The 24,791-nt window shown below is 46.2% G+C and overlaps 1 long non-coding RNA gene across 1 annotated transcript; it reads left to right on the forward strand.

The window, feature by feature from the left end:
- The first annotated feature begins 1,098 nt into the window (after positions 1–1,098).
- LOC146177306 (uncharacterized) lies at positions 1,099–24,415 on the forward strand. Its single transcript, XR_014701301.1, has 3 exons — positions 1,099–1,113; positions 5,737–5,813; positions 24,273–24,415. It is a non-coding gene; the product is annotated as an uncharacterized LOC146177306 (long non-coding RNA).
- The last annotated feature ends 376 nt before the right edge of the window (positions 24,416–24,791 follow it).

A 24,791-nucleotide genomic window follows, 5' to 3' on the forward strand; every position in this document is an offset into this window, starting at 1 on the left:
AAGAGGCGCAGAAAGTAGAAACTGAGGTGCAGGCCGCCGTATGAGAGATATGTGTGAAATCCACCGTCTTACGACTTCGCGCAGACGAGTTCATTGAGTCGCCTTTACGTTTACGCCACGTTTTAATGCATAATGTGACTGTAATAGGTACTGTGAATTATCGAGTGACATAAGCCGAGGAAGTGCGTATGTGGTGAAACATGATCGGGATGAGACGATAACAGGAGGGTCGATAATATCAGACTAATGGTTATCTTCTCTATTTGGTATAGTGACAACTTGCGAGAAACCGAATGTGAGGCACGTGTAAAGCAAATCGCTTTCCATGCTCTGTTTACTTTATTTCTCGGCAAGATGTAGAATGTAGATGATATAGAAGAAAAGGTGATGTCATCGAGTAAAAGGGCGCTGTGTGCGAATAAGGTGTGTTTATAGAATGAAGTTAGTTTTGAATTCTGTTACAAATTAAGCATGAAGTCTGAGGACGGTAACAGCAGCCGAAAATATGTGATACTGGGGGCCTGCTGTAATCACAAGCACTGTGTTCTTAGATTCCCCAGCATACATTTGAATATTTTCTGAAAATAAAAGTAATTAAATATATGAGGAGATCACTTTGTAGGTTAACATCTATAACAGTATAAATTTTGCATTGTCATGAAGGATAAAACAATTGGTGGCGAAAGCAAGCATATATTAAAAATTAAAGCAAGGGAAACGAGGCTAAGCATTATGCTCTAAATACAGCAACGTAGGTGGCTACCTAAAATATGTAGATGTAGTTGGTAAAATTTGTAGTTGACAGATTATACAATTGTGGTTTCAATCTAAACAAAATATTCTTCCCAGCGCATTTTATTTGGAACGAAGATTTTGAAAAGTCACTCCTTCAAAAAAAAAAAAAAAGAATTCAAGTCTTCGCCTTCCCCATAACCTATCTTGCATATTTGCTTTGTTGCCGTATTGATGATTCATGTTTTTTTATTCTTATTCATTTTTTTAGGGATGTCATCCTGCGAGAGCGAGGAATATTGCTACATATTTTGTACAACAATGGGACATAGGGGCGGTTTCTGCACGGGTGAACCGCTTCAATGCCAATGTACCCATACAGTAAGTTTTTAATCTTATTTGCGTTAGCACGCTCTGAGATGCCTAAACTTTAAACAGAGGGTATGTATATAGGATATGAACAAAGTAATGTGAAAGTAGAAAATACATAATCAATAATGGGCACATGTACAGTGCTCTGACGATAAATATAAAAGAGGGCGTATATCTGCATTAGAGGAGAGGAAATCCATGGTCCCTTAGGATAAGAAATTTATTTCCAAGGGAAGGAAAATGTAGCAGGGGGCGACAGAAAGTTGGGTGGGCGCATGGGGTTTAGAAGTTCTCAGGGGTCAAATGGATGCATCTAGCACAGGAACGGGTTAATTGGGGAAATATGGGAGAGGCCTTCACCCTCAGTGCAGTCTGACTGATGATTAATCTGCATAAATATAAAAAAAAACACTAAGCCCTCCAATTAGGAAAATTTTATTTAATCAATTTTTGCACGATAATTGTTGCGCTAACATACTAATTTGTGCCTCAGCATATTCAGCAAATTATACTGCCGCTACTGCATCAGCCACCCACTGACATATATATTACCTTACTTAAAATATGATGATAGTTGAAAGATGCAATGTGTTTCTCAAATTTTCAAATAAATATTCGATGTATCCTTGTCTATATTATAGACATGTACTCAATTTCTTAACCTTCGCGAGATTTCAAGCAATCCTGAAGATTTTGAACCCATGCTGAAAAATGCCATCACAAGAAATACATTTATCAAGAGAGTTTTAAACCTGCGTTCGTGGAAATAGCAACAGCTACGCCTTTAGATAATTTCGTTCCTAACAACACCTTAGACTCCAATAAAGGTTTACTTAAGTTTTAAGACAACCTACGTAAAGGCCACAACATTATGTTCCTAGATCCGAATGTCTATATTGTCTCAAGCTGGGAAACATCATCGTTTTTATTGATGACATGAGGCAGACTTTTTTGTGTTCATTGAGTAAAACAGCGAAAGCGAATGTCCTTAATCATTAGAACATTATTGCAAGGCAAGCCGTTTTTAAGGCCCGCATCCTAAATATTGAAAATATACTTTTTTGCTGATGAATATGGGAAGCGAGATGAATACTTCTTGAAATTGGAAAAGAAGTGCGGGGATTTATTAGCGGTTTTGAGGTGTCACCAAAGCTCTAAAACTCCGAACTCAGTCTAGTCAGCATAGTCTGCGCACTAAACTTTATAGTCGCATCTAAGCTGCTATGTCGGTGACGGATACTTAAAATAGCGATACGCCACTTATGCCGTGTCCCAATTTTGCTGCGGGATAAGGGATGAATAAGTTTCTTTGAACGCGGTATGAGAAGAAAGAATGGGCTACGTAAGGCTAGTCAGGAGTAGGAAATCTAACAGATGCCGGTGAACAACATCGGTCGTGTTGCCAGGAAAATAATTATTGTAAAATGACATATTGTTGCGCGTAAACTTAGAATCACAAACTGGGGTGCTGGTAATATGTGCAATATGTCCTTGGGCAAATTGCACCTAAGTTAGTCCGTTTTCACTGACAGCGTTTCCAATGACGCTGCAAGAGGAAAAGTGCACTTTCCATGAAACGAATACAATGATATGGTAGGTAATCTTTTTCCACGGAACGCAATTAAACATATTGGTATTGATGTATTGGCTGGGCAGGGATTCGTATCTGTATGAGCGTCTTGCGCTTGACTGCGCTATAAACACTGTCCATGTTACCGCATTTGGAGGCTCAATAAAAAAAAATCAAATGTTATGTAGCGAAAATTACTGATTAGGGGGGGGGGGGGGGTATCCAAAACAGTATTCTACAGCAAGTGACAACATGAAACGTTCAGGTAAATGTGCAAATTTTTATACAAGGCATAATCTTGCTTCAAATGACCTGGACATCTCCGACTAAGTACGATATCTTGAGTGCACCAGAATCCTGGGAGGCTTTACTCTGCCGTCAGAGCAGAAAGTTAAGCCATTGCTACTGTTATGTACCAAGGGACTCCGAAATACTTCTGGGGGAGATAGTCTTCTGTTTCGGCTTTAATTGACAATGCAATAAAATAAAAGCGAGAGCGTGATTTGATATTCTTGGCTTTAACGACTTGTGAAGCTCGACGATAAAAAAAAAAATAAATTTATCGCGTCAGGTTTAGAATATACCGCAAAGTTACTAAACTGGGCTAGTGCAGAATTTGCCTTTTTCGAAACGTAGCAAGGGCAAAGAAGAAGGCATAGATATGACACGAGCGCTTCTCCAACTGAATTTTTATTTGAAGGGTTCACAGAATATACCAGGTGTCCCAGATAACTTGGACCAAGTTTTAAAAAAAATATGGTTTGCTCTTGAACAATCAAACGAATTCACAGATGTTCAGAGTCACCTAACTTAACCTCCTGTATTTTTTAGTTCACCACAGCTGAATAATTAGTAAAGAATTATTAGCTTTACTTTAAGTTATGGGCTTGAGATAAAAAGTGTAAACACAAATTTTATAGATCTCGAAAACAGCTAGCTAAGTTGTTTCCATCAAACTAACGTTTACGTGATGGATGGATGGACTAAACTTTAATGTCCAACAGATAAGGTGATCTACCCACCCCCCGACACGCAGGTCAAGGGGCGGGTGCCGCCGCCTCAGAGGCAGGCCGGGAGGTCTTGGGTCCCAGCAGCCTCTTCAGCCAGTTGGACGAGTAAGAGCTGGAGCTCAGGGTCCGAGCTGCGCAGCAAGGTCTCCCAGGTGTCGCTACAGCCTATATTGTTCGTCCTCCTGGGAGAATACGGGCATTCCCATATTATGTGGTCGAGGGTCCCTCTCGCCCCACAAAGATTGCACTTGTCACTCCTAGCCTCAGGGAACATGTGGTTCGCCATAACCGGATGCGGATATCTATAAGTTTGCAGTCACCTCCACGTCACTGATTGTCTGCTGTTTAATTTCGGGTCTGGTGGGGGTACCAGTCTACGATCCAATCTGTAGTGCTGCGTGATCTCCCCATATTTTAGCAAGTGCTCTCCGCTTCCTCGGTCATCAAGTGGCCCTGTTGCGGCTCGGCGGTAGAGATCTCGAGCCAGCTTGTGGGCCGCCTCGTTGCCGGAGTGATATTTTTACCGGCCGAAAATGACGCCTGGTGCAAAAAAAAAAAAAACCTTCCTCGTGACTGCGGCCTCGAGACGCGTCCCAGATAACAAAACCCACGTTTCTAAGCCATGCTCTCTATGATGAAGCTAGTGTTACGCAGTTTGCGAATGATTTAAAATAACAGCTGGTGACGTGACATGATTTTTGAAGGCCTATAAATAGCTAGGTAAAAGTTGTTGCGTGAATGAAACTATGTAGCTACCCGTTGTTCGAGATGTGCAACTTTTTTATTTACACTTTTTCTCTCAAGCCAATTGAGTTGTGAAAAGAGCTCGTTTCTGCCTTTGTCTTCTTTGTCCCTCGTTTTCTAAAGCTATGTTTAGACAAAATGCAGAATATACGATAATAAAATATATCCATGCAGATGGACCCCACTACAGCCCAGAATTTACAATATATAAGCTTCTGCTGCTAGTAAAAACGGTACTGCGCGTCTTTATGATTCACTTTGTTAGGCTGCAAGCTTCGAACCGCGATAAACATTAACGAACAATTTCACTAGGAGTGTTTAGACTAACAGCACGCGCACGTCGAAAAAGTGTTAGATGCATGTAGTACCATGCATTTGTTAAAATTCAACGCACATATATTAAATCAGTAGGCGGACGAGTTCTGTTCTGACCAAAAAGGACACAGATCGAAAGCACCGTTTTCTGATCAGACTGTCAGTAAATGCAGTATAGATTTAAGCGTGGCGCCCGGAAAGCTCCTAACATTTCTTAGCTCCTAAACCAGGCCATTCGTACCGAATATACTGCATTCATTGTGAATGAGTGTCCTGAAGCAGTGCAGAATTTTTCGATGGCTTGTTTCTTCAGGAAAAAATGAGAGATATTAACAACCTGAGTAATTTGCGCATATAACCAAATCGAAAATGGCACCATTGTTGTAAATATACCTTACGCAATGAAGTGATTTTCAACAGGAGATATTAAGAACGCAGCTTGTTCGAAAGAAAATTGTAATTGTTGTCAAAGCACAGCAGAGGGAATGATCAAGGATCACAAATTTGTACACAAAACGATTGACTGCAGCCGTAGGTGCTTTCTTGTCTCTGCATAAGTAACTCTACATCAAGACGTGTTGACAGAGTAAGATCTGATTCGCTTTATACCATTACCTGAAGGGAGACTACTTAATACAACACCACCGGGGTAAGGACAAATGTGTTTTTTGTTCTTCAGTTAAAATACTGGATATGCCGCTTAACGTTCAAGGAAGATCCTACCATGTATTAAAATACGAGGGAAGTGGTTCTAAAAGCGAAAGACCACATTTGTAAAGGCCAACATTACTAGTTTATACCCATTTTGATCAGCGACATCGCATCATTTATTATGGAAAGCTGAGCATTATGGTAATTGGCAAGCATCAAACAAATCATGCATAATCAGCGCAGCTTTTTACAGATGATATAGATAAAACATTTTAGGGACCGTCACACGTTACATTTGCTTGATTTGCAGATACCATTCGCATATTTTTATAATGTTTGTAGACCAGCACGCAGCTCGGCATATCGAGAAAGAACTTGAGGAGCTTCAAAGGCGAAACTACGTACAACAAGTAAAAGAGGTACGTATTACATGGCAAGTCTTCATGAAGCGCTCTCCTCGGCTGCAGAACTGATTAAGTCGGCGAAAATGCTCTCAGAAAAAAAGATTACCTGCTCATTATCTTCATGTCAACCTAAATCAACTTATGGCATTGTGAATTAGCTTAGGGCCTTGATTTGGAACCTCACGCATGTCAGTAAATACCACTTGAAGATCATTTTAATTGGTAACTTTCGATTACCTGGGGTTCTTCACCGCGAACTGAGAGCACATGAGCGCATGAGCACACGGGGCACAGCACACTGTGAAAGCGGCAGCTCAGGCAGGCATTCGATCCCGCATATTTGTGCACAGTAGTCTAGCGCCCTAGCCACTGCGCACCCCGGTGACATATATACATATATATATATATATATATATATATATATATATATATATATATATATATATATATATATATATATATATATATATATATATATATATATATATATATATATGAGCGATAAATCTACGAGTGCAAACAAAACGTACGTTTTTTTTTTATACTGTTGACCTTTACATGAATTTTGTCTTATGGTCTTATATATATATATATATATATATATATATATATATATATATATATATATATATATATATATATATATATATCAGACATGCTGAAGGTAAAGAGGATGTATTTGACGTTTTGGTCTCGGGAACGGCCTTCGTCGGAACTATAGTTACAGGTAGTGTCCTACACTTATACGCTACGCATTGGCATCCATGCAGACGATGATGAGCACCTAATAAAAACCAAGAATAATATAGGTACTCTCTTGCATCCACGTATGCATCATGATGATGATTAGAATTGATTTAAAATATCAACCAAACAACAATGCGCAATAGAGAGACATTGTCGTGAATCCTACGAAGCCCACGAGTGCGCGGCCCTTAATCGCCAATTATTGAAATTGTAAACTTACATTGCACGTGGCCAAACTGCCGCCAATGAGGTCGTCACAGTATTTACACATTAACAAAAAAAGGAGAGAAAACAGAGTGATAAATATACTAGTGATCTCCCTGCTGATCTTGGGAAGCTGCAGAACTACTTCTATTTAGATAGACAGCTTAGCTTTCCTCCGCTCTGGTTAATACCTGATAACATAGCCTCCAACTTGAGAACTGAAAATGATTCTCATCTTTAAGTTCGTATTGCGATGGAAACCCAGGTTGCAATAGAACAGTCATTATTTGATCAAATCGATGACCTTGAACACTTACGTGCTTGGACAGTGGCAGGCTGGGTAGGCATTTAATTCGCAAGTTTAAGGCGTCTTCAGTAATTATTCATATATATATATATATATATATATATATATATATATATATATATATATATATGTGCAAGAGCTGGTGAACACTCTCAAGATCCGTATACACTCGGCATTATTACCCATGAAAGTAGCAGTTGGGACAGCGGCCGATGTAGCTCAGTTGAAAGAGCACCAGACGCGATATTCGGAGGTCGTGGGGTCGGTTTCCGCCATCGGCAGGTTGTTTTTCCTTTTACTTTGTGTTTAATTACCTTTCCCCTAAACAGATAACATTACTAAGTTTTTTGATTACCAAAGCAAAAAATTAAAAAAGAGAAAGTACAATACCCGACGGTTTTATTGGCCTCGCCGACTGTTGGCTTCTTTCAGGTATTATAACGAGCACCCTCCTTTCCTCCATTTATCTGCTGGTAGCTTGCGGAGGTCTCGGTTCTTGCAGTCTTGAAGCCACAGGTAGCGTAAGAGGGTTCTAGCACAGCTTTCGCCCTCGCTCTTTATCACGTTCTACGTGACGCTGGTGGTAATACAGGACGTTCCACGTCCACCGCCATGGTTGAGGGTGCGCTGGTGAACACTCTCAAGGTCCCTATACAGGCAGCATTAATACCCAATAAAGTAGCAGGTGGGACAGCGGCCGATGTAGCTTAGTTGGAAGAGAACCGGATGCGAAATTCGGAGATCGTGGGTTCTGTTCCCACAATCGGCCCGTTGGTTTTGCTTCTACTTTGTCTTTAATTATCTTTCCCTAAATAAATTATATTACTAATTTATGTTATTTCCGAAGCAAAAATTACAAAACAAAGACAAGATACAATCCCCAACGATGTCCTTGGCCTCGCCGACTGTTGGCTTCTTTCATGTATTATAACGACCACCCTCGTTAACCCTCCAGTTATCTGCTTATATATATATATATATATATATATATATATATATATATATATATATATATATATATATATATATATATATATATATTGTAGTGTGGTAATCTTCGTATTCATAGCCACTGCCATGCATCGCGTGCTGGCGCGCTCGACGACGAAGTTGGTCGCTACCTTGCTGATTCGCCACGCCTGAAGTTCCGCTGCGAGTTCCTCCTGAGCGACTGGATCCATCTGGGTTTACTGAATAAACATCCCCCAACAATTGGTGCATGTGCTGCTGGGTATGTTCCCATCCACCCTGGAACTCAGAAGCCTCACATTGCCCTCTGCTTCCACCATGCCGGACGAGACCACCTCGACATCGCCGCCCATGCCAGCCACGGTGCTGTGTTCTGGCGTTCTTCGGCAGCGTGATCCATGCCTCTTCGGTGACATGGCCGACCAAGACGTCGACGACTGATTGTCGGCGTATGAGCGCGTCAGCAGTTACAACAGGTGGGACGACACTATTAAGCTAAGTACGTTCCTGACCGACGTGGCGAACCTTTGGTTTCGCAACCATGAGGCAGACCTGCCATCTTAGTCTGTATTTGCGAAGAATTTTCCGGAAGTGCTCGGCCGACCTGCACTTAGGAAGCTCCGAGCAGAACAACGCTTGCGTGAGCGCACTCAGCGTGCCAAACAATCATGCACAAGTTATATAGAAGACAGCGTTGACCTTTACAAACGTGTCGACCCATTAATGTCCGAAGCGGCTAAGATCAGAAACATCCTGAAGGGCATCTCCGAGGACGCGCATCAGATACTCTGGGTGAAAAATTCTGCCACCGTCAGTGACGTGATTAGGTTTTGCCAGAGCTACGACGAGCTTCGAAAGCAGCGCGCTTCTACCCGGCGGTCCGTTATTAGAGACGACACCATCTCTTAAATAGCACTGGGCGGTTCTGGTTCATCAGAGGACAGCCCTTTGATTCAACAGATGAAATCCTTCGTTCGCAGAGGTCCCCCGCAAGCTATCCCTGGTCCCTCAATTACAAGATACTGGTTGCCTTGTTCCTGACATGACTCCATCTTTGGCACCTACCATACAGCGTGTTGTTCAAGACCACATCGCTAATGTCCTTCCGCCCAGCCCCGTGCTCCCGCCAAGCCCCGTGCTGCCGCCCAGCCCTGTGCAGGCGCAAGTAACGGCACAATTGACGTACGCCCATGTTACGGCCAGGCCGCTGATGCCAACCGCACCTGTTCGCTCCTAGGCCGCCCCTTCCAACCATCCTTCGCCTTTGCCTGGGTTTGCACTCCATGTCCCTATTCAAAAGGTACGCCAACGCTCTACGGACCCTCGGCGTACCGCGGACAACAGGCCAATCTGCTACTCTTGCGGGCTGCTGGGCCATGTAGCACGTCTTTGCCGCCAACGACTTCCAGCTTCTCGCCCTTACCCCTGGAACTACTCGTACGACCCCGACTAGCCCTCGCTGAGAACTCCACCAGGTTCCGACTTCGTTTCTCGGGACAATCAAAGGTATACCTCTCGCCGATCATCTTTCCCTCGTCGCCTTTCACCATCCCCGTTTCTCCGACGATCTACCAGCGCTGTTGAGGGAAACTAACAGTCGCAGTTCCCGGGGCAAAAACTGCGCTTGGTTCGAACTCCAAGTTCTCCGTCTTCTCCCGCTAACGTAATACAAGTGTTTGTCGACGGTGTCGCAATACTCGCTTTTGTTGACACGGGCGCTGCCGTATCCACCATCAGTGAACCTCTGCCGTCGTCTTCGCAGGGTGACCACCGCACTTCCCGACTTTTCGCTTCGCACCGCTTGGTCCCAGCGCATTAATCCCTCAGCAGCATGCACGGCCCGTGTTCACATCAAAGACATCTTATACACCATCCAGTTTATTGTACTGGCTCACTGCTAACACGACATCATCCTGGGCTACGATTTCCTTTCCACTCATCCTGTCATTATTGACTGCGCCCGCGCGGAAGTTGCCTTTTTTGCTGTGTGTGATAATGTCTTGTGTGACGTCCCAACCCGGTCTGCAAAACTCCTTGTCGCCATTGACACAGACATTCCTCCATTTTCTGCTGCCCTCGTTCCACTCTCCTGTGAAAGTGTTACAACTTCGACTGTCTTCTTCACACCGTCCGATGCCGCTTCACGCCATCCGTGCCTCCTGCTTCCATTTGCTATAATCAAATTCGAAGAAAGTCTTAGTGCAATGTATGTGTCGAATCCATTTTCGTGCCCATCTGTACTGCTATGCGGCGAGTGTATCGGTCGTATTGAAGAACGTGATCCCGCACATGTAAACACTCTTCTTGCCACGCCTACTTCATTAGACGTTAACGTTCTCAGGTCTTGCGACATAGCGACCGCTTCGACTTACCGATGTTCTTCAACAAGCTATTGACGCAGATCTTCCACCCGCGCAACGCGATAACTCGCTGCACTTCTACGAGCATCACTTCTGCCTTCGACCTTCCTCATACTGCTCTCGGTCGCACGTCTGTCGTTACGCACACAATCGACACTGGTACAAGCGCACCATTACAACAGCGTCCTTATCGCGTGTCGCGGCCATGGACATCCACATCATTTCTGATAACGTAGACGATATGCTTCGCCGGAGCGTCATACAGCCATCAAACAGTCCATGGGCTTCTCCGGTTGTTTTGGTCACCAAGAAAGTTGGTTCCATCCGGTTTTGCGTCGATTACCGTAGGCAAATTAAGATCACGCGCAAAGACGTCTATCCTCTGCCACCAATCGACGACGCCTTGGACTGTTTACAGGGAGCCGAGTATTTCTCCTCTTTGGATTTGCGCTCTGGCTACTGGCAGGTGCCGATGGCTGACGATGACTGCTCGAAAACTACTTTTAAAACACCTGATGGCTTATACGAGTTTAACGTTATGCCCTTTGGCCTTTGCAATGCCCCGGCTACTTTTGAGTGCCTGATAGACACTTTTCTTCGTGGAATCAAGTTGCAGTCCTGTCTGTGTTATCTGGATGACATCGTAGTTTTTTCTACCGATTTTTCTTCTCACCTTTTTCGCCTAAAGCATGTCCTCACGTGTCTCGCCTACGCTTGGCTTGAGTTGAATTTGAAGAAGTGCCACTTTGCTGCTTGAAAACTCACAATTTTAGGCCACGTTGTTTCTAAGGACGGCATTCTTCGCAACCCCACCAAATTTCGCGCAGTTGCAGGGTTTCTGAAGCCAACCTCCCTGAAGCAGCTCCGGAGTTTTATCGGCCGCTGCTGTACTTTGGACATTTCATCTTGAACTTCGCCTCTATCATCGCTCCTCTGACTCTGCTCCATGCCGGCAGCTCCAACCTTCCCGCCTGGACTCCGGCCTGCGATAAAGCATTCGACACTTTACGCCTCCTTTGGTTTCGCCTCCCATTCTACCGCACTTTGATCTGACTACGCCTACGAAGATTCAGAGTGACGCCAGCGCTATTGGGCTTGGTGCCGTCCTTATCGAACGTAAGCCTGGTTTCAGCGAGTATGTTGTGTCATACGCCAGCCGAACATTGACGAAAGGAGAGCTTAAATATTCAGTAACAGAAAGAGAATGTTTGTCCATTATTTGGACCATCGGAAAATTTCCTCTCTATGTGCATGGCCGACCGTTTTATGTCGTGACAGATCACCACGCTTTGTGCTGGCTGGCCTCTCTGAAAGACCCGTCCTGTCGCCTTGCTTGCTGGGCTCTTCGTCTCCAGGAGTATGACATTCATGTCATTCATCGATCTGGTCTGCAACATACGGACCCGGATGCTCTTTCGCACTCCCCATTGCCTAGTGATACCTCGTCTGACCAGGTGTGTAATTACGATTTGTCGACTTTTTCCACTGTCAACATGGTTACCGAGCAGCGGAATGACCCTTGGATCAGTGCACTCTAGATTTTCTTTCCAGTCCCACATCCGGTCATTCATCCAATGCGCTGCTCCGGTAAGCCCACCACTTCTCCATTCGTGACGGTCTTCTCTATCGCCGCAATTATTTGCTTGATGGACGGAAGTGGCTTCTAATAATGCCGCGTCATCTCCGCGCCGATATTTGTGCTGCGTATCATGGTGACCCACAGTGTGCCCACGGTGGCGCATTGAAAACTTACACTCGCCTACGTCTGCAATTCTACTGGCGTGGAAGGTACCGCTTTTACGACATTTTGTGCGCGCTTGCAAATCTTGTCAACGCCGAAAAACTCCACAGAAATCCCCTGTTTTGTTGCAGCCGTTACCCTGCCCTGCTCGTCCGTTTGAACGCGTTGGCATAGATCTCTATGGCCCTCTTCCTACTACTTCCGCTGGAAACCGGTGGATTATCGTGGCAGTAGACTATCTTACTCGCTACACTGAAACATCACCATTGCCCTCTACCTCCGCAAAAGACGTTGCTTTGTTTCTTTTCAATAACTTCATTATTCGCCACGGGACTCCGAAGGAACTACTCAGTGACCGCGGACGCGTTTTCTTGTCCGAAGCTCTTGAGGCCCTACTGAAAGAATGCCGCATCATTCACCGCACCGCAAGTTCTTACCAGCCTCAGACGAATGGCCTGACCGAGCGCTTCTACTGTACTCTGAGTAATATGCTGGCCATGCACGTCAACGACGCTCATTGCAACTGGGACCAGGTTCTTCCCTTCGTAATCTACGCCTACAATACTGCAATACAGACGACCACTGGACTCTACACCCTTCTTTTTTCTTCACGGGCACGAGCCAACCTGCTAAATAGACACGCTTTTTCCCTAGCACCCTGATGTTTCTGAATCCACGCCACTCTCCGACACCACCCAGTACGCAGAAGAATGCCGTCAGGTCGCTTGTTCACTTACAACGAAAGACCAGTGGCAACAAAAACACCACCGCGACACCGGCGAGCATTCTACATATTCACCTAACTGCCTGGTAGGGCTCTGAGTCCCTGCCACAACCACCCGCCTTTCAAAGAAGCTTCTTTCTTGATAGATTTTTGCTGTATATATATATATATATATATATATATATATATATATAGTGAGCTAGGCGGCTTAGCATTATTGCCCATGAAAACAATGGCGTCGATTAATGAACGACCACAGAGAACTTTGATAACGCTTCCCAAATGACAATGAAGTTCCAGTGAATGGAAAGGTGATGATGAGTAATCAATAAGCACATATTTGGAGGACGTTCAATAAGTGCTCACACGTCCCCCTTCCCCACAGACGAAAGCGGCCATACTGGTCGCAAGGATTATGGGAAGAAGGACGGCGGGCAAAGTTATTGAGTCCAGTCGCATTGTCACATATAATGGAAAGTATGATATACAAGAGCTAAAGAAGTTTGGAGAAGACGCTGAGTATGACAATACGCATGACTTCTAGTAACCGTAGTATAAAGAAGATTAAGATCTCGATGAGGTCGTGAGAGATGATTGGTGGAGAAGAGAAGACGATGACGACGACGGCAAGGAGAGCGTGTACCAAAACAAAGGTTATAAAAGCGCGAGGGATAGTGGTGCACGGGGCGGAAGAACCGAGAAGCGGAAGTTTCGGCGGATCCGGGACACATCGGTAGGAAAAGAGGCACGACGGCTACTGCTCAGGTGATCTCGAGTTCTACGGCGTTGCAATGTAGGCGTCATGCCGTTCATGAGCCCGTTCGGGGAGTCAACGGTGGACGCGACCACCTGCTACGGCCAGAGGTGCCTCCGGTGTTGTTGCCACCCATACGGGTGGTTGTCCCAACCCCAACAACGCCAACATATCCAGCCTCGCCTCCACGGGCACTTGGACTGGGAGCTCGTACGGTGCCGTCAACGACGCAGCTAGCAACGCCTGCCTGAGCACTTCGAACGCCACCTCGACACCTGCCTGAACAATCCGAACGCCACCTCGACGCCTGCTACCTAGATGCCCCCGACTCGACGCATGAAACGCTTCATCCGCACCAAACCGCGAGCTCGAACTCCGAACGCTCTATCCGCGCCGAACAGTGAGCACAAACGCCGAACGCTAGCAAACTGGTCGTTCCTTGGGTGTCTATTGGTAGTCTGTGTTTTGTGGCAGTTTGGTTCGTCAGTTTTGTGCGCCAGTGTTTGTGTAGCGTAAGGGGTATTATATGTGCATCTATGTGGGTACAATAGTCGCCTAGTCCATTCTTTGGGCCAGAGAGTTCGCGGGACATCCGTGAAACAATGAAAAATTTCAGTTCTACGAGTGACGGTCCTTGGCAGGAGACGTAGGGGTACGCGATCGTAGTTCACTGGTAAATCTTGTTCGAGCACCGTGTACGGGCTGACCAAGCCTGGTGTGCCTGTTTGCGTCCGGATCAAGCCTATGTCATCGGAATTGAATGACGTCACATGGTGATGGTTGGTTTGTTTGTGGGGTTTAACATCCCAAAACAACTTAAGTTATGAGAGGCGCCATAGTGAAGGACTCCGTAATTTTCGATCACCTGGGGTTCTTTGCCGTACGCTGACATCGCACTGCACGCGGACGGACGCGAAAGCCGGCCGCCGAGGCCGGGATTCGATCCCGCTTCCTCGGAAGAGCAGTCGAGCGCCATAACCACTGCGTCACCCTGGCGGGGTACCACGTGGTGAGAAGACACGTAAATCTCTATACTGAAGATGCCCAGCAAGCGCTGAACAGCACTTACGACCACGTGGTAAGAAGAGCCGTAAGTGCTTTTCAGCGCATGCTGGGCACCTTCAGTATTGAGATTGCTGAAGGCGAAACTATCGATTCCATATAGAACGTAGTGGACCCGGTCGGTTTCAGGCTAGGCAGTTTTGACACGACGGAAACTGGCGAGTGTGTTCTCAAGATATGACGTGTAAATCTCCTAGGGAAGTTGCGCTCGGGTGCTTAATTTATTTTGGTAAGCTGTAGGGCCGGTAGCCATTATGAAAACGATCTGACAAAGCTGAGTGGTAAACTGAGTACAATCGGGAATGGTGGCCCAATGGTTGACAAACCAGGTCCTGGCTACATGGCTTAAGGAGCCGACATTCAAGTTTTGTCGAAGCTTCCAAGGGGTTATAGGGGCCAGTGCTTCGTATTGCTTCCGTAATTTTCAGTGTCGTGGTTTGTGAGGACAGAAAAATCAGAAAGATAGCGCTGCCAGGTGGTTACATTCATGTGGGCTGATCTGACTGCATAGCCTGGGATACGTGGGTGTGATGAGTGCAGCTAGAAGCCTCGGGTCCGGGAAGCACGATAATTGGGCAAGCAGCAACAGCGTTCGGGACGGTAGTTGGAACATGGGGATGTTGATCATGACGATCCATCCTGACAGAGATGCCGGCCAGGATTTGATTGGAGCCTAGCTGCATGCTTTAATGTGATAGGTACGGGGACCAACAGTAGGCTCCACCACTTGTGCCTAGCTGCATACTTTAGTTTCATAGGGCTCCACCACTTGTGAGCTGGGCGACTGAGCTAAAATAGCTCTACCAACAATAACTTTGAGGAACGACGACACAGAATGTTGATGATGATGATTAAACAAATAAGGATGAAGTTCACAAGTACTCTCAATACACACACACACGCACATATGATGGATTGTTGTTCTGTGTACACTACCGTCTACTAAACAAAATCACCAAAAAGGATGTCTATTCTCTTCACCGGATCGACGACGCTCAGGATCGCCTTTGCAGCGCGATGGACCTCAAGACGGGATATTGGCAAATGGAGGGCGATGAGAGGAACCCAAAAAACAGCCTTTATTACACCGGATGGCCTTAATATTTATGGCCGTACCTTTTGGACTGTGTTTGCACGGCCACTTTTCAGCGCTTCATGGTCACGGTGCTTGCCGATTTAAAATTTCAGACGCATCTCGTCTCTCTTGATGATGTTGTCGTCTTCGCTTCGACTTCCCAGGTGCAGCTTTACCGCCACGAATTGGTTTTAAAACCCATAAGATCGTCTGGACTTACGATCAACAATGAGAAATGCCACTTTGTATACACAGACCTTAATTTCTTAAGAAGCGTTGTGAAGCGAGTACAGCCTAGTCCCGAGAGAAAGATAACTATTGACAATTTCCCGCCGAAACAGGACCTGAAAGCTGCAAGCTGTTCTTTTTTTAATTGTGGGCTTATTACCGCCGCTTCGTGAAATAATTCGGTCGGATTGCCGAGCCGCTGGCGCGCCTAACCAGGACGGGCACACATTTCAGATAGGAGGCACGACAAGCAAATGCATTCCACAGCCTTCAAAGCCTCGTGCACGCGCCTCCCTTTCTGACTCACTTCGACATAAACGCTGTTAGGGAGCTCCATATTGATACCAGCAACATTGGCTTAGGTGCTGTTTTGATCCAGATCCAAGCAGGCCAAGAACGGGTCATCGCTTACGCAAGTCGATGTTTGTCTCCAGCCCAATGAAACAATTTTGCTGACGAGAAAGAATGCCTTTCCATTGTATGCAGCCATTTGAAATTCTGATGGTAACTGATCGTCATGCCTTATAATGGGTCGTGTGCCTCAAAGACCCGTTCGCTCACCTCGTTCAATGGAGACTACGGCTCCAAAAATACGACATGACTATACAAGTCCGGGCGCAAGCCTATTGACGCAGTAACTGTCCCGCGTCTACGTAGATCGTTTTACAGGCTCCTCTAATGATTGCGGCATCCTATTAAAGAGCGCTATCAGCGCCAACTGCCTCGCTGACCAACAATGCGTTGACGCCGGAGTTCGAGATGTAATGGAAGTTCTCAACGGCAAAGACCCGAGCGTCCCATGCGCTAGCTGTCGCCTCTATGCATCCGCAATGGCCTTCTGGTCAAGAAATATATTTCTGCGAAAATATGTAGTGCCTAATCGTCGTTTCGGCTAACCTGCCCATTGAAATGCTTCAAGCCTCCCAATACGAACCCACTTCTGGACATTGGGGCATAGCGCGTACGCTAGCCCCAATCCGAGAAACGTGCTAGCGGCCTCGTTTCTATGCTGATATCACCATGTCAGAACGTGCGGAGCCTGTCAGCTTCGCAACGAAACAAGCTGTGTTATTGATGCCCATCAAACCACGCACAAGGCCCTTGAAACAAATAAGAATGGACATGCTGGGTCAGTTCCCACGTTTTAACTCTGGCAAAAATTGATTGAAACATATTTATTGACAGCCCTGTCATGCACTTTCGCTGCTGTCATCCGTGCAGGCATAGCGATGGCCGCGTTGTCGAGAGACAGTGGAAGGACCTAGTCGATGTAGCTGGCTAGGCGGATGGCAGTTGCAATAGTTGCGAGGGCCCTGATTCTAATTTCAGAATGCTCTTGACAGTCCCGCACTATATAGGCAGCGGCCGCTGGACATTGACAGTGATGGCAGAATCCTTTGTCGGGGTCGTTGTGAAATACTTTTTATCTCAATGACGTGGTTAACGACGTGCCTGTTGCGACGCGGCGCACTAACGTCTGTGTGGCCCTCAATAACTCCTTCTCGATAGGGGGAATGTGGTGCGCCTGTTCCTTGGCGCGTTCCTCTCTTCCATTGTGGAGGGGCTCAAGGGCCTTGCACCGTTGCTTCCTCGCGATTGCATTGAAGGTCGCGGGTTCCAAAGGGCAAGTTTTGGTACCCGCTATGGTGGAAACTGCGTTCGGCGTGATGGATCTTTTGCGTGCTGCTGCTCTCACCTCGCTGTTGGTCCACTCATTGCCTTCGATTTCTGCATGTCCAGGCACACAAGAAGTTGTAGTTCTAATGTTTAGCCTGAGATTGAAGTCATCAAATGTATCTAGTTAATCACCGGTAATTTTAGGGTATGCTGACGCACTCGAGGCCACACGTCTGCATACTTCATACGCGCGAGACGAGTCAGTGATGAGATAGAGTCAGTGCTTAGAATCATATTAAGGAAATGCTTGTAGAGCCCGATGCGCTGCTTTTAAAAGGACTGCAAGCTCTACTTCCACAGTGTCAACGTCATCGACGATGGGCAGAGCGAATGTTTCACCACACGATGGGTGACATCGGCCCAAGCCACCCACCGGATATAGTTGGGAACATCAGTGTCGTTGTTATTGGCATTGGTTGGGGGAAGTATGTTCTCTCCCATATTATTATATTTTATTATTATATTATATATTATATTATATCGCTTGCAGCCGTTAGTTTGTTCGCTACGATGCTGCAGCTATACGGCTTAGCGAAACACTTGCGCCGCTTCAATTTGCTGTAGCGAGGAGCCATATTGCGTGGCAATCACCTGCCCTCTGTGAGCTAAATTCGCGGGTCCCAAGGCGGATACACATAACCATTTCAACTACCAAATTCTTTGTTTGGAGCAATGTGAAGTTCCTCTAGGATCTACCGGCCACCTGGTGTACAACGTAGCCGATACCTTTAGGCGTGATTTGCCTGTTCGACAATCTCTGCGACTAGGTTCATGCCGCTGTGCGCGTACCGCTTTTTGAGAGGTGTGTATTTTTGGAGACCAGTGATAATGCGGATGGCTTCTCGGTTGAGCTTCTCAAGTTTTTCAGACTGCCTTCTTGTGATGATGTGGAAATTGTATTTATATATGATGCAGAAGTTGAGAAGCGCTTTATTTTGCTGGCGAGTCTGCTTCTTTTTGGAGCCCACTGCAGACGGTTACTCTGCTAATGAGGCGTAGGAGTGTATTGCGTTGTGGCCTTACTGACCCATGTTGTGCCTTTTTCGTCTTGGCAAAGATACGCCCCTAGAATTCGTATAGTTGATCGCTGTCGAATACGGGGACCACCCGTGTATAAAGTAATGTACTGTGCACTAGTTCCCCCGTGCCTGTGTGGACCATTAAGAATTACAACGTGTTCAGTCTTCTCCGTCGACGGAGTGATGCCCACTGTGGCTAAGAAATCGCCGACTGTATATAGACCTTGCTGGAGAGTGTTCTTGTTTACCCACAGAGCCTGTCGCTACTCAGATGGAGATGACAAAGCATAATGCGGGGACGGAATGGCAGCAAGGAGTGGCGGAAATCTCGCCATTACAAGATTGAATAACGTGGGTGAGAAAACCGCTACTTGCGGTACGCCGATATTATTGGGCCATCGATTGTTAATATGTTCGCCTACTTTATTTGATACGTTTGGTGGGCAAGAATGTTCTGAATGAACGTAAGTAGACGGCCACACACTCCAGTCAACTTGGCGCTCTCAATGATGGCTGTATGGGGTACAGAGTCATATGCCTTGCGGACGTCTACGGCAACCACAGTTCTCGCTTGCACCGACGAGTGCACGTTAAGAACCTGATGCAGCAGCATGAGTAGCACGTCCTGGACGCTTAGCCCCTGGCGGAGGCCTCTTTGATGAAGATGAAATAGGCAGTTGTTTTCTAGAAGCCGAACAAGACGCTCCAGGATAATGCGTTCCATAATCTTGCCCAGGTTGTTAGTCATTGCTATTGGCCGCCAATTGCTGAGTTAATTGGGTGGCTTTTCCGACTTAGGAATCTTTATAATGAGCGATTCACCCCAGGGTCTAGGAAATGTGCCCGTCGTCCAAGTGTTCTTTATGGCATCGTGGAAGCGCTCAATATAGCCTTCCGATATAGGTTGCGAAGTTCCGATATAGTAATTCCGTCTGGTCTTGGTTGAACTGGCGGTGTTTGCCCTTGATAAAGCTGGGTGCAGTTCAGAAATAATAAAAGGTTGATCCAAATCCTGGTGAAGTGGTACATAGCACATTATAGTATCTTGAATTTGTGTCATTGGTCTAACGGAAGGATCCGGTGCAGTTGCAAGTTGCGGGAAAAACATGTTACCTGCTGAATAGCCAGCTGTTCGTCTGTTATGCTCATGCGAGAGCCTTTGGGTCTGCTGCGGCACGGCGTTTCGATTTCCCTTGTCACGTGCGGAACAGCTGCCATATGAGTTGCACACTCATGTTACCATTAAAGATTGAGCAGAAATCATGCCATCGGTCCGGTGACAATTTTTGGCTTAATTGCGCGCTTCAGTCGTAATTACGCTCAGACGGCGAATTAAGAATGGTGTTGTTTCCTTTGCTCTGTATCACACAGGGTGTCAAGGTGTTATTCCCAAATATTAGCGAGATGAAGGTCTGAAGAAGGTCTGCCCTCCATTACCCGGTACTCCTTCGGGGCTAAAAACTTGGCTTGCCGGATTTTCTGTACAAGTTGAGTCAAACTCTGGTCCTGATCTCGGTTTGCCTCAGGATCTTCAACGGTCTGCTCCAGTTGATTCCGTAACACGTCCCAATGAACTACATTGGCCGTACGTCTAGACCATGCTGTATGGTCGTCAAGTGTAATAAATATAGGAGTGCGATCATTCCCCCACTTCTCCGGCACACATCCCAAAAGAAAAATTGAGGATGGCTTGTCCATGTAAGGTCCATCGTGGTGTCATCTTGAAGGGAATTCTAACATGGGAGCTTGGGTGGGGTCGTTGAGACGACTGAAATGTATGGCATTCATCGTGCGCACGAAGACTGAGCCGTGATCCGTATCTCTTCGCGATCCCCATTCAATGTATTGCATGTTGAAGTCACCGCGAACCACAATAAAAGCACCAGGGCCCTCCTTTTGAAGGTAGGGGATTCAAGAGATTCGAGACACAGTGGAAGGACCCAATCGATGTAGCTGGATAGGCGGATGGTAGTTGCGATATCTGCGAGGGCCCTCATTCTAATGTCAGAATGCTCGTGACCGTCCCACACTATATAGGCAGCGGCTGCTGGACATCAGCAGTGATGGCAGAACCCTTCGTTGGGGGCGTTGTGAAATACTTTTTATCTAAATGACGTGGTTAACGAAGTGCCAGTTGCGAGGCGGCGCACTGACGTCTGTGTGGCCCTCGATAACTCCTCGATAGGGGAATGTGGTGCGCCTGTTCCTTGGCGCGTTCCTCTCTTCCATTGTGATTGTGCCTTGCGCAGTTGCTTCCTCGCGATTGCATTGAAGGTCGAGGGTTTCAAAGGGCACGTTTTGGTACCCGCTATGGTGGAAAGTGCGTTCGGCGTGGTGGATATTTTGCGTGCTGCTGCTCTCACCTCGCCGTTGGGCCACTCATTGCCATCGATTTCTGCGTGTGCAGGCACACAAGAAATTTGTCGTTCTAATGTTTAGCCTGAGATTGAGGTCACTTGTAATCATACGTGTCCGGCACACATCCCAAAAGAAAAATTGAAGATGGCTTGTCCATGTAAGGTCCATCGTGGTGTCATGTTGGAGGGAGCTAGGGTGGGGTCGTTCAGACGACTGAAATGTATCGCATTGATCGTGCGCACGAAGATTGAGCCGTGATTCGCGTCTCTCCGCGATCCCCATTCAATGTAGTGCATGTTGACGTCACCGCTAACCACGATAAAAGCACCAGGGTGCCCCTTGTGAAGGTAGGAGATCAAAACCAATCAGTTGAGGTGCTGCTGCGAATAGAAGGTAGTACGTAAACCCATGCAACCACCACTTCGCGTTTAGACAACTTGAGGACGGCCTCAACAATTTCCTGGTAAGCTGTAAACTATCGTCTCAGAATTAGTTAAACATCTGGAATGTGAGCGGCCAGCAGAACTGCTGGATTTTCTTTATAGGCTACTCCATGCCGCATGGTGCTGTCTGATTTAGTCACTGTTTGCTGCCAATACGATATGTTTGGTTCATGATAGGTTATAAAAACTGGAACTGTTAGAGTTGGAACTTTTGTTTCTTGTGGTAAGAACACAGTAAGACCTATCCCAGCGAAGCGAAAACTCGGCCTTTTTGCACGCTAAAGAATGGAAGTTCCGCTGGCTCGAGCCCGCCATGGTGACGTTCCGAAAGAACTTGAGTAAGCCTTATCAACGTGTTTTGGCTAGCGCTTATGGCTTGCAGAGCAGCAAACATTTGGTTTTGGCCTGCGCCTCATACGATCCATACGATCAACGAAAAGGGCGATAAGCTTGTGGTGGTTTGGCGTGGCCTCGCGAGCAGAATGGAACTGGTGGTCTTCCTTGGAAAAATTGGCTTATGGGCTGCTGCGCTGTCGCAGGAGAGGCGTCTTACGGCAAATGGTGAATGTGTTGGTAGCTGCTGTAGAAGGCTCGGATGGACGACTTTGCAGAAGGGTGGGCCTTGCGAGAATCCTGAGCATGCCGGGAAGCGGAGGCAGTTCGATCCTGCTTCCTATCGCTGGTGGCGGTCGAACTGCTGACGTTGCTTGTGCACGGCTTACCTGTGCGGCTTCGCAACCAGGAATACTAGCCCCCCCCCCCCCCCCCCCCCCGCAGCAGCAGTTGTGGTACTACTGCTCTTGCGCCGCCGGCGCGGCCGTCGGCGCTTCTGGATGGCATCGATGGCGAGCTGTTGTCACTTTAGAGCTGGTCACGCTGTGAACATTAAAGAAGGGAACCTTATTTGCTGGAAACTGTAGCTCTGCTAGTTCATTGTTTCGTTATATTTGCGACATGTGCGCGCTCGAATGTTAGCTCTAGCATTACGCGCCCTAGTGCCACCTGCAGCACACTTTTTTGAAATTTTACACGCAGGTGCTGCGTTGCTTGCCGACGTGGATCAGTCGCCAGGTGGCTGCTTTTACAGTTTTCGCATACTTTGTTACCGCCAGGACTACAGTCATCGGAGTTATTTTGATGGTCATGTTGTGAGCCGCTATAATTATCACAGCGCCTTCTGTGCATGTTTGGACGTGCATTTTGGCGAAATCCAACCACATGGCACACGTTATATATTGCGAGCCCCGTGGAGTAAGTGGGACCTTGACTTTGCACAGCTCAAAATACATTGTTGCTGGCGCAGTTTGTCCTTGAACAATCACCAAAACTGCGCCCCTATGCATATGGGTCTTGCAGCATTGATGCGATGGGTGCTGCAATGCAGGCGACGTAAGAGCCCATCGGGGCTGCAACCGGTAAGTCCGTGGAGCACACCTCGTGTGGCGTTGGCTTGTACCGGTTCAACATTTCCACTACAATTATGTGGTCAGGGATGACACATAGTTGGTTTAATTGTAGGAGTGCATCCTTGATGTACCAGTTGGTTGCAGTGAAGAATGGGGTGTCGCGACGGACTTCCTGACCCGCTATGCGGAAACGTCAGCTCTGCCTAGCGGTACTGGTTTAGAAGTTGCGATGTTCTTTATACAGACAATCTTGCTCCGCCACGGGGCTCCTAAAGTAATGATCACTGACACTGGTCCTACGTTAATGGCTGAGATGCTCCTGGAGATCTTAGTACACAGTCAGACCATCGCCGAACAACGCTGCATCACACTCAGATAAACGGGTTGACGGAACCTAACGTTTTAAAGAAGGGTGCTGTTATTGAATTTTCATTTTCCCTCATGTGTTTTCGCCTGTGATACGAGCATGCAAGAAACAACGCATATTTCTCCATTCATTTTCGTTTACGGCTGTACAGCGACACCATGTTACTAAATCTGGTTAACTATGGCCTCCACACGGACACCTGCAACTTCCGAAATGCACCGAAGCTACTCACCAACTGGGCGAGGTACGAATTCATGACCAATAACTTTGGGATTCCGACCGCTACAATCGTCGCCGTCGTAACGTCCATTATGCGTCCTGTAACGGTGCGTGGGTGTGGTTCTCTATTCGACGATGAGGACTCAACAAACAAATTTATCGCCACTTGCGGCTATACTGAGTGATTAGGTCATCGAGCCACTTCACCTACAAGGTCATTCTCAATGAATTTCAGAAGTCCAGATGAATCCGTACCCTAAAGATGTTCGCGTGCAAAATCAGAAGTTAGAAAAGACGTGTTGCTCTAAAAGAATATAGTGAAAAAGTTCTCCAGCTTTATTATCATTGACTTTTGTTATCATCACACATGGCAAAATCGATGTTTTGTTTATCCCTCGAAGGTAGGCTGCCACAGGCTTTGGCATTGCGCAAATTCAACTTGCATGGTCAGAAATGTCGCAGAGAGCAAGTAACCAAAGCTTACTTGTTGAAAAACACTTTCCATCTGCCTAGGACGAAGTTAGATGTAACACTTCGTAACGGTGCTAAAAAGCTTGGGCTGAACAATGAGTTTCGTGCTACATTTCCTCTCCGGTATATAGCCTAATATTGTAAAATATCCAGGCGCAATATTTCGATAAACGAACCTTAGGTTTTTGTGCTAAATTTCCTCTCCAGTATATAGCCTAATGTTGTAAAATATCCAGACGCAATATTTCGATAAACGAACTTTTGATTAGAAGCCTACTGTCTTGCTAATAGATTGCAAATAGGCTTACTTGAAATAAAAAAATGCTTTTGCACTCTTTTTAAGGTTTTACAGAGCACAGAAAAAATGCTGTTGGTGCGGATATCTGCGAATGCGTGGGAGGCAGTGGAGTGTCGCTGTATTGACTCTGCCTATGTGCAGGCATCTCCACAATTGCAGCGATCTGTGACGTGTTATGGGCTGTCTTATTCACGGTAAGTATCATTGATGCCTTTAGAGCTCTTTTATTTGCCAACTCTTTTATGGCTCAGTGGTATGTTATGAAAAAACGTTTTGATAAGGCATAGCAGGTTATGTATGTATGTATGTATGCATGCATGCATGCATGTATGCATGTATGTATGTGTATATGTATGTATGTATGTATGTATGTATGTATGTATGTATGTATGTATGTATGTATGTATGTATGTATGTATGTATGTATGTATGTATGTATGTATGTATGTATGTATGTATGTATGTATGTATGTATGTATGTATGTATGTATGTATGTATGTATGTATGTATGTATGTATGTATGTATGTATGTATGTACGTATGTATGTATGTATGTATGTATG

This window comes from Amblyomma maculatum, chromosome 10 (genome assembly GCF_055883805.1).
Source record: "Amblyomma maculatum isolate TAMU_Amacu chromosome 10, ASM5588380v1, whole genome shotgun sequence".
Classification (NCBI taxonomy): domain Eukaryota; kingdom Metazoa; phylum Arthropoda; class Arachnida; order Ixodida; family Ixodidae; genus Amblyomma; species Amblyomma maculatum.